The sequence below is a fragment of the Brienomyrus brachyistius genome, chromosome 1, assembly GCF_023856365.1.
Source record: "Brienomyrus brachyistius isolate T26 chromosome 1, BBRACH_0.4, whole genome shotgun sequence".
Lineage (NCBI taxonomy): Eukaryota > Metazoa > Chordata > Actinopteri > Osteoglossiformes > Mormyridae > Brienomyrus > Brienomyrus brachyistius.
In genome coordinates, this window is record NC_064533.1 from 52,772,828 (window position 1) to 52,782,962 (window position 10,135).

Genomic DNA, 10,135 nt, shown 5'->3' on the forward strand with positions numbered 1-10,135 from the left:
CTGGATACACGACTGTAGGTAGCTGGAAGTGTATGAAAATCCCAGCTGATTGAAATCGCAGTTTCAACTAGCAAGCATAACTTTTCAGACGTAAGGTCAAAGGTGAAAGGTTAGACCTGTGGACGAAATGCTTATTATTCCTACTCTTAATTTTGTCAGAGGTGTATTAGAGTTAGATTTTGTCAGTGTTGCATTAGATTCACTAGTTGTCACTCTTATTTTCAGAAACCACAGATAACATTTACTTTTGGTTTGGCTTACAGCATTCCATGTCGATCAGCATAAGTAAAACGCTGGTTTTCCCAACCAAAATAATAAGCTATGTGACACATTCAGAGACAGAAACACGGTCCAGCTCCATAAATTCTGTAAATTCCGTATGCAAAAACACCCGGCTGTGGAAATCTTGAGTAATTCAATCAGGTAATCCCTTTTCAAAACGCACAGCACCCGGTTTGCACTTTGACCCGACCCCTTAATCTCCACATGCTCTAGTACACTGGCCTTCTGCCTCAGCCCGAGATCAACACTGATCATGCCGGGACCCTCAGAAGAAGCGGGCAGACATTAAAACAACACCGGCTTGGGCCAGAGACACTTCTTGGGAGCAGTAATTCCCCCCATAATCCTCAGCTCAGAATGAAAACAAGCAGTCGAACAAACAGCGATAACTATAATAAAAAAAAAAAAAAACAACCCCATGTGTCTTTTTCCCCATTCCAGACCTGTTAGTCAGCTCTTAGGCTGGATACAGCAGGAAACATGACTTTTTACAGCCTTTAATAATCCCAGTGGTGACGGAAAACACACGACGCAGCTGTATACAGCCTACGAGCAGACGGGGGGGTGAGGGAGACATTCAGAAGCAGCAGTGCTAACACAGCACATTAACTGCAGCTCCCCAGCCCTACGCGTCCCTTTGCCGCCAGTTCTGGTGACCATTAAGAAAAGCGCCAGCTATGTTCTTATAGGTTTTTACACATGTACAGCACTCTGGCAAGAAATTAATCGGCTACAGGCAGGAAGTTAGGAATTTCCTGCCGCAAAAATATTAAAATGCCCCCCTGTGCTTCTCCAGATGCTGCACAGAGGAACTAAACAACAGGTTAAAATATATACACACCCCATCCCAACCACCCCTAAAGCTTAAATACTGCCAGAAGTCAGAGGAATGCTTCCCTTAATTAGCACCCGCTAACGAAGGTACAGGTCGACCTGGGTGGTGCCGACGAGGACTCCTGTGGTGAGTGGCGGCTGCCGTCCGGGAAGGCGTGGAGTCCCACCTACCTGCAGGCGGGGGTCAGGGGGGTGTATCTTTTACCGCTGGGTAAACTGTCACCTACCCCCATGTTGCTGACTCACTGGGGCAGTGGGACCTGAGAGAGGGGGGGCAGGGTTGTTCCCAGAAACACCCCATGGGTGGGGCCTTGTCTCAGTTGTCCCCAGGGGAAGAAGACAGGAGGATGTTTAACACTACCCCCACCCCCTGCAACAGATAGTCTGTGTTTACAGGGAAAAACAAAAAAATTATCACTCAGATAAGAGCAGGATAATTCCTCAGTAGGCAAGCAAACCAGATGAGAGGAGGATCACAGCTCCGGACTCAAACCTCAGACACAAGGAAGCATAAAGATAGGGCTGCCATTAAGAAGAACCGCCACAGGCGCGGCGACAGCAAGCGGTGGCTCCTTTACCACTCTAAGAACTGATCTGAGACCAGCAGGGCACAACTTCACAGACAAACTTTTTATAGCTCACCACCATGGGCTGCAATTGGTCAGGGAGGCTCCACCCAGCCAATCAAGAGAAACAGATAAGACCAAGAAGCGAAAGGCTCAGTTTCCAGGTTAGAAAACGGTGCAGCGTCCCCTGACCCATCTCTGATGAAATCTCTGCGCTGGATGTCCAGTGGGGGGCATTAGGGCGGAGGAAAGAGAGAGCCTGGGGAATCCGTCACTGTCTTCCACTGAGTTCTGATCAAAGTGTCAGAACGACAAGCACACAAGAGAAAGTCTATTCACTTTCATCTGCGGCCGACTGTAGCCTGAGGCGGTGAGGGGTAATCCATCCGTGGGGGGGGTCAGAGGGCAATGAATATGAAATACAGCCTCTCTCATACTTGGGTGGGGGGGGGTTAAAAGGGGTGACAGAGACTGTGTTCCCTTTGCAAGGCTAGCCCCTCTCCGGGCCGCTCAGTCTCGGGTTACACAACGTGAGACGCTTTGACCTCTGATCTTTGACCTCTGGGGCCCTCATCCCGTTCCCCAAATGGTGGTTCACAACCTGGGTCAGTGCAAACCACCAATGAGCCCAGAACTGCAATGGAGGGTTGAAATAGTTCCATTAGAGTAATAATTAGTACAGAAAAAGCTTAAACAACCGAGGAGATCGAAAATCCACAGGGACTCGGGTCTCAACGGGGTACGCCACATCGTTAGAAGGCCAGTAGTGTTCCCGAAATGGAGACATCACCAATTGGGTGGATTCTGTCGATTTCATGTGCAGCTGACACCTGTCAAAACATCATCAGCACAGCAACTACGATGTCAGCTTTCCAAGAAAACAGAAGAGTTACGATTGGTCCCCACTGTGTCATATCCCCCTCCCCCCATATGGAATAAGAAACTATTCACTGCTTTTTCAATTTCCATTTCACACTGCATGACAGCACAGCTATCCCTGCAATGACCCCACCTGTCAAAAACAGGCTGACTAACCCCCACTCCACAAATTAAAGGATATCAAATCTGGCAAAACCTGAGCCGATGAGAGGCAGTGGGATGGATCCTGTAGAGTACAGGTGCTCCATAAATGGGTGCACATTCGCACATAAAACATAGAAAATTCCATTTATTTAGCAGATGCTTTAATCTACAGCAATGTACATTTTTTGACAAAGCAAGGTCAACCAGGACCTGGAGCAACTGGATGTTAGGGGCCATGCTGAGGGGCCCCGTGGTGACATCAGCCGTGCCAATTACTTAAACCAGCATCCTAACCCACTGAGCCACACACAAATCTTCCCTCTCCAAACTTCCATCGAGAACATCATTTACCCTTACGGTGAATAAACACATGGTTGGTTAAGTTCCTCAGACAAGAGAACGTGGCACTGACCTGGCTGGGGAGTGGCATACATCTGAGTCTCTAGACACATTGATACCGCAGGCCTGACCAGATACATGGTTACCAAAAAAGCACATCAGATATCGACCATCATCAACACGTGCTGTTGCCCCTTGGTTTCTGTGATGCGACTCACTTTCCACTTCCTGTACGACAAATAAAGCAGTTCATTGCTGCTCTCGAGGAAAAAAAAAATAATAATAAGATATTCCCAAAAAAGATTAAAAACCAACACCTTTCGCACCCCGCCCTGACCTGGGAGTCACCATTGTCCAGATGCAGGACAGACATCAGCCTCCGATTCATGCGAAACACTTTCTAAAGTACTTAGGGTCTCGCTGCGAGAATGAAGTGTGCCGACGGGACTAACAAGCCTTTAGCGGCGAGTGGGTAACCGTCTCCTTTCACTTTTCAGGACTTCAAACACTCCGAGCTCTGCTCCGAACTGTGGGGACCGAGCAAGGGCAGCGCGGATCCCGCATCGTACGGCAATATCACCTCTGCCCCCATCCCCTGTATCCCACCCCTCCCATGCTATCTCAGGGAGGCTGTCACCGCCTATCCTCCTCCAAGTTTCCGGGTTGCTAAAAAATATACATGAGTGAAGAACAGGACATGTTAAAACTGGGGGGGTGGTCACCACACAGACGTGCTAAAGCGGCCATTTCCTATTTCCTCCCAGAAATAATAAAATGCTTTATCATTAAGATTTAAACATTAAACATATTCCTGACGCACCCTCACCACCCACAGTGGCAGGGAGTGGCTCTTACACATCCCTCTCCTGTCCGGCATCCTCATTCACTCATCCAGTGTCCACAATTCATTCATGTTTCTCTATCCCTACACCTACCCCCCCCCCACCTTCCTTGCCTGAAACTCACTGATGCATGCAGAGTCTGGTCTCCTCACCTGCCTGTGCAAATGTGTCTCTAGTACCTCCCAGCAGATCATCAGTTCCCTCCTCCCTTCTGTCCATCTTTATCCGCCATTCCCCCCTTTTATGTTGCTGCAGGGCTGATTTATTTTTCTCTCGCTTTCTTTCTGACTGAGTTCCCCCCATGGCATACCACCCCCCCCCCCCCCCCCCCCCCTTCCTCCCCACATGCAGACGGTGTGGCAGGAAGGGGAAGGCGTGAAGTCAAATGGGTGTGAGAGTTCTATGAAGCCTCACCCTCAATCCTCAGAAATATCAGTGTGATGAACACACCCACCATCTGAGCATGCAAAACTCAGGCCGCGTCCATGACATCAGCGGGGCCGGCTGCTTCTCTGAAATGAGGCGAAGGGCCCCACATAATGCACTAGATGTGACAATCCCACCCGGCCATCTACAGGCCGCGTGCAGAACTGTTGCCTGGTGCATTTTCTGAAAACGACGATGCTTCACACTCAGAATGCTGGCGATCGCTACCATGGAAACAGGGGCCTGTAAACCTCACCTGTTGCCCCACCATTTCCAACATGTGGATATGTAAGCCCAAAGGAGAACCCAGCGATTCCTTCTCCCACTCCCTGCAAACGATCAATCCTTCGTGGAATCTTTTTCCGCGGTTATACAATACCAGTCACCCCTTTCAGGAAGCGTGCTTCACAAAATGTGGAGTTATGTAACCCAACCCCGTCCAAAAGCGGAAGGGATTTTTCTGGATCTACCAAACTCTGTAATATTTGGGTGCTCGGACGAGGTTGCAGTCAATCATAGGACAGGATGGCTTAGATCACATTTACAAATAAATGCTGCTATTGAAAAACATGCCTGGAAGGGCGTCTGAGAAGCTGCGATGCTCGGATGGACACCAGTGCTTCGAATCAAACTTTGCAGACACTAATCAGCAGACAGCAACTGGTGCTGCTGCCTCACATTTCCAGAGCTGATGGCTCGAATCCCACCTCCAATCTGCGCGAGTGGAGGTTGCACGCTCTCCCTGTGTTGTGCGGCTTGCCTTCAGGTTCTAAAACCATAACCATGTAGCTAAGCGACCCCGCGCCACTAAACATTGCTGTGAGCACGATCACACCCAGAGTGGTGCCCTGTCCTGCCACGGTTGGGCTCCAGTGCCAACCCTACTCATGATAAGTCACTGGATGCTATTTTGACTCTTCACAAAACGGAGCGTCAAAACCAGATTTTGTTCAAATGGAAAAAAGACCAAAGCAACCATGTGGGACCTGGTTGGACTGAGAATGGTGACACAGTGCCAAGGTCATGACAAGGGCTTTCATTAACGGGGCAGTGCTTGGATTACCTGTCAGGAAAAAGGGATGCAACCCATCAGTAATCCCCTGTCACTCAAAAAAGGTTGTAGGTATATGAAGTTCAGCTGAGGGAAGAGGGGGAAAAGAAAAAAAACAAACAACCTCCCTTGCAGAAACGCTGACAGACACTCAAAAGTCTTCCATGCCTGTTTGGCAGCCAAAAAATGAAACGTGGTAGAGAAAACCAAATTTGTGTGTTTTTACACCTTGTGCGTTCACTATTGTTGGACGGCCAATGCAGAAGATAATGCATAAACAAACAAAACAAAAAGTGGCCAGGCATGCCGGTGATCTGGGCAAAGCAAATGGAGTTCCCTTTCTAGCCAAAAGCCTGAAGCCCCAAAAAACAGTCACAGATCCTAAACTGTCATGCAGGTTGTCTGCATTTCCACTGTGGCTGAGGCAAGACGTCTTGTCATGACAGCCTAATGTACCTGTTTGTAGGTTAATCGGCAGCAGAAGAGGATTTTTTCAAGATTGGCGGAAATATTTTTAATTCTGAATGACATGAGTGTGATTAATGGGCCCACAGCCACAGCAAAGCCGTACAGCCCCCCCCCCCTCACACACACACACACACACACACACACACACACACACACACACACACACACACACACACACACAGCAGGCTCATGGGTTTGGTAATAACCAAGAAACCCCCCAGAAAAAATAAGAGACCCCGGGGGCACTGCCTAGCATACAGGGGCCCCCTATCCTGCCCTCCACCCTAATCAACTGGTCCCCCCCCCCCCACAATGCACATCCAAACACCTGCCCCCACTGCAGGGAGCTTGGCTCAGGTGTTGCCCATCCCCAGCTCCGCACCGTCTGCCAGCTGACCCCCACTTCAGCCTCACAAACACCCCCGATTTAACATCTCAGCCTCCAATAATGAATACAGGCAGACTGGATACATGTGCATAAAATAACAGGATGAATTAGAGGTGTGTGTGCGGCTGCTTCAGAAAGGCTTTGAAGAAATGTTGGCCACAATCGAGTACGATGTCACTGTCGCCCCCCACCCCCAACCCCAACCCCACCCAGGGGCCAGAGTCCTGCTTACTTGATGCTGCCTGAGACACTCACATCAGGAGGCCAACCTTCAGGCAGACATAGTAAACCTCTGAAAGAAGGTGGGACAGTGTACCCTGGCCCAACATTAATAACATGAAATAAACTAGCGAAATATCACCCTTCGACCAGCTGAAACACTGAAATAAATGTCTACTGCAGGGAGGCTGGATATGTGAATGAAGACCACCTTCTCAAAGAGATGCTACGCCGCCCCCTCCCCCCCGGAAGCTGTGCCGGTGTACGCGGATAAAATTCACCCACTTCCAGGGAAAACCAAAGCCACCGATCCCTCCAAAAACGGCGTCTGTGCTTCATGTGAGGTCATGTTTGATCTCATTAAACACATGTACGCAATTCCAAGCTCTGAATTACCATACTGTCATTCCAGGAAAAGCACAATGCACTATATTTCACTCATAAATAGGCTATTCCTGGCTCTACGAGGCTGTAACACCCCATGAATTAGCTAATTCCTTAATCTAAAAAAGACAATACATTTTGTGTCCTTTCTGGGTACCACTTAACACTGTTGTAATCACACCATCGTAAAGATAATACAACATACACAGCACTGACGCAGTCTTACCCCGTAAAAAACAGTGACAGCAGACGCAAGAAATGTCTTTATCTGGCTAACATAATTTAACGCCAGTGCAAACTAACCTGGAGTTTTAATGACCGCTTTTTTGAGATAACTAGGACAGTGCTTGGCTCAAAATAGGTTATGCACCACAGCGCAACTACTCAGTCGTTTAAATAACTTGCAACCTACTAACTAAAAGCTGACGGAATCGTTAACTACAGTTCAGAACTAGTCAATTTAACCGAGTAGGCTACACCACAATACAGCGATTTAACCATGCATACATACATCATCCATATTCAGGGCTCACACAAGAATAGGCGCACAAGCAGAGAAAATGCCAACATAGGCTGGGATGCACCTCACAATTTTCCGTGCTGTGCCTTACGAAATACCATATTTTAAGCGCACCACATAAATACGGATTAAAGCGGGCACCGTATCCACCAAGCACAACTTACTTGCAGTCGACAGTCAGAGACGTAAACAGTATTTCTAACTAAAGCCAACACACCCCCCTCCCAAGGATAAAAAATAGAAAATTTACAAATCAAAGCGAAACGGGACGCAATATACGATCGCAAATGCTTACCTACATAAACAGATCCGGGGGGGTCCAATTTATATGCGGGGGGGAAGGAAAAAACCAGAGGGTTTGAATATAATCCCAGTTCAATTCATCGTCCGTAGCTCCACAAAAACCCTCATCACCCGAGCTTCAGACAGTCACCGCAGGGCCTCCTGGCTCCCGGGGGGCGAGAAAATACGGCTATAGCTTGCACCCAGTCATCTTAAGCCATGCGTGCAATGCTCACAATCCCATATGAGCGACGGCCCTGGAATTGCATCAGATGCCCAAAATTGGGATTTAAAAAAACAAGGCAGCGTCCCCTCCTCCGTCCGTACACGGACACCGCCGATCCTCTTTGCTGTCCCCCCCCAGCAAGCTCACTTTTCTCGCCGCTGTAAAAGCAAATGCAAACGGCATAGCGGCGTAACATGGCGCAGCCGGCGCGGGGGTGGGACCGTCGGGAGGCGGGGTGTTAATGTCCGGAGATGGACGGCGTCTTTATCAGCCTACACGCACACACACACACACACATACACACACAGGTTTGTAATTATATCTTTTTAGGGACTCTCCATTTATTTCATTGGGGAAAACTGTAATCCCAACATGACGACCTTAACCATAAGTAACCAAACAAAATACGAGACTTTTGACATTATTTGTTTTTTGATTGCATTCACAGATCTTTGTGGGTACCTGGAAAATAGTCCCAACAACGTCAAAATAATACGTTTATTACATTGTGGGGAACATTTGGTATTATAAACATAATACACACACAGACACACAACATAAACATGTGCATATTAAATAGGCCTATATTACAGTCACAGACATGCACAGTAATACCCATCTATTAATTTCACTGCCTCTCTGCGGTTTGGTTACATAACTCTCACCAAACGCAGGTATAACCGGTGACTTTTTCTCCGGTTATTAACTATGGGCCACAGTTACATTTCCATTTTGGCCGGACCATTATCTGTTTTAGGCTGGTCCTGTGGATCGTTATAACCAGGAACCTCAAAGCACCTCTTTGCCATGGAGTGTTACATCCAACTAAAACTGGATAATTCTCGATAACTGTCAAGACGAGAGTGGGGGTAAAAAAGCATTTTATCTGCGTATCTAAAGTGTGTTGTGACAGCGATAGTCGCATTTTTTCATGTATTACATTAATCTGTCCCTGGAGGTGGTAAGACAGTTGAATGAATGTTCAGAAATGTAGTTCGGTGACCTACGAGTAATAAGACAACTATTACTGGGATCGCATTCTGCTTGCTCTTTACGTACTTTGTAAACCTGGTAACTGAAACGGTCGGAATTTCCGTGCCAACCTCAGATCCTGCTGTTCTGCATTTTGCATTTTTGAGATTTTAACAACGGGCATCCCATTATGTCTATTGTCTTTTCGGGACAATCGTGTAGAGTTCCCGGCATATCCTTACGGCAGCACTATTGTTCACAGCAAACCAAGATGGTTATAGATTAAGTGTAAGTAATAAGCACCCTCCATAATATTTAGAGAAGCCGAGTCATTTTTATCCACTTGAAAACTATTACATTTGGTTGTCGCCGCTTACACTCAGGGCTATCATGCACAGACAGCACCACCTTGTGTTTTCTGGGGAGGCCTACATGTAACCCTTGCGAAACCTCTAACCACTTAAAACTTTCAGGCTGAATAAAACAGGATAAAATGCTTCCGGTGTGAATGTAAACCGCCTCTTTATAGAACATCAATGTCCGTTTCTTCTTTTATGGTATTTTCTCTTGGAAGTGTTACATTAATGTAAAAGGTCTTTATCATGAAAAATATTAACAAACGATAAACAATACAATACTGTCCGCTCCATGGAATAAAATATTTATATGAGGGTGTTTCTGACAAGTATCGCGGACAAGAAATGAAATGTTGACACCAGTGCTTTTGGGAATTTGTATCGTTGTCAGGAGAAATACTGCTTCTCTATGGAATTTGGATATGCGAAACCCATTGTGGAGACACACAAAATGCCGTGGTTTACATAGGTTTTCCGTTTGAAAAAGATAATAATAGGCTACTCTGTGTAACTAACGGTGGCTAAGCGAAAACAAATTGAGTCCTGAAAAACACTAAATAACGACGTCGCCAGAAGCACCCCCCCCCCCCACCCCTTAAGGGCATGCTGAACACATTACGTAAATAAGACTGGTGAGGAGTTATTATTTGCAAAGCTCTCCATTGGCATCCCCCAGCATGTGGACACCGGGCACCACAGCAGATCTCTAGCAGTTTTTCATTTACGAGGTGTTAAAATTCAATTAAACTTACACTTTCGAGCTCTGTCATATTGTTGGCGGTTTTCGCCTGTCAGCTCGCTGTGTCTTATTCTAGGTGTCCTGTTATAGCTATCCTAGGTCAATAAATCTTTAGCCGCGGGGCTACGAAGAGACTCAACTCACATAATAAAATTTAAGTGCGTGAACACAGGTAAAACAGGGTATCCTTACCACAGAGAGAATTGCGTGACTGCTTG

The 10,135-nt window shown here is 47.1% G+C and overlaps 1 protein-coding gene across 4 annotated transcripts in view; it reads right to left on the bottom strand.

Moving 5' to 3' along the window:
* LOC125744807 (tyrosine-protein phosphatase non-receptor type 4-like) overlaps positions 1 to 10,135 on the bottom strand; it is a 32,982-nt gene extending 22,847 nt beyond the window's left edge. The window contains exons 1-2 of one of the 4 annotated variants that reach the window (XM_049017079.1): positions 10,110 to 10,130; positions 7,642 to 8,122 (exon numbers count right to left, since the gene is read on the bottom strand). The gene's annotated coding sequence lies outside the window, so the exon portion shown is untranslated. Of the gene's footprint in view, positions 1 to 7,637; positions 8,123 to 9,930; positions 10,084 to 10,109 lie in introns of those variants that run through there. The other 3 variants (XM_049017071.1, XM_049017095.1, XM_049017088.1) reach the window with 3 other exon arrangements.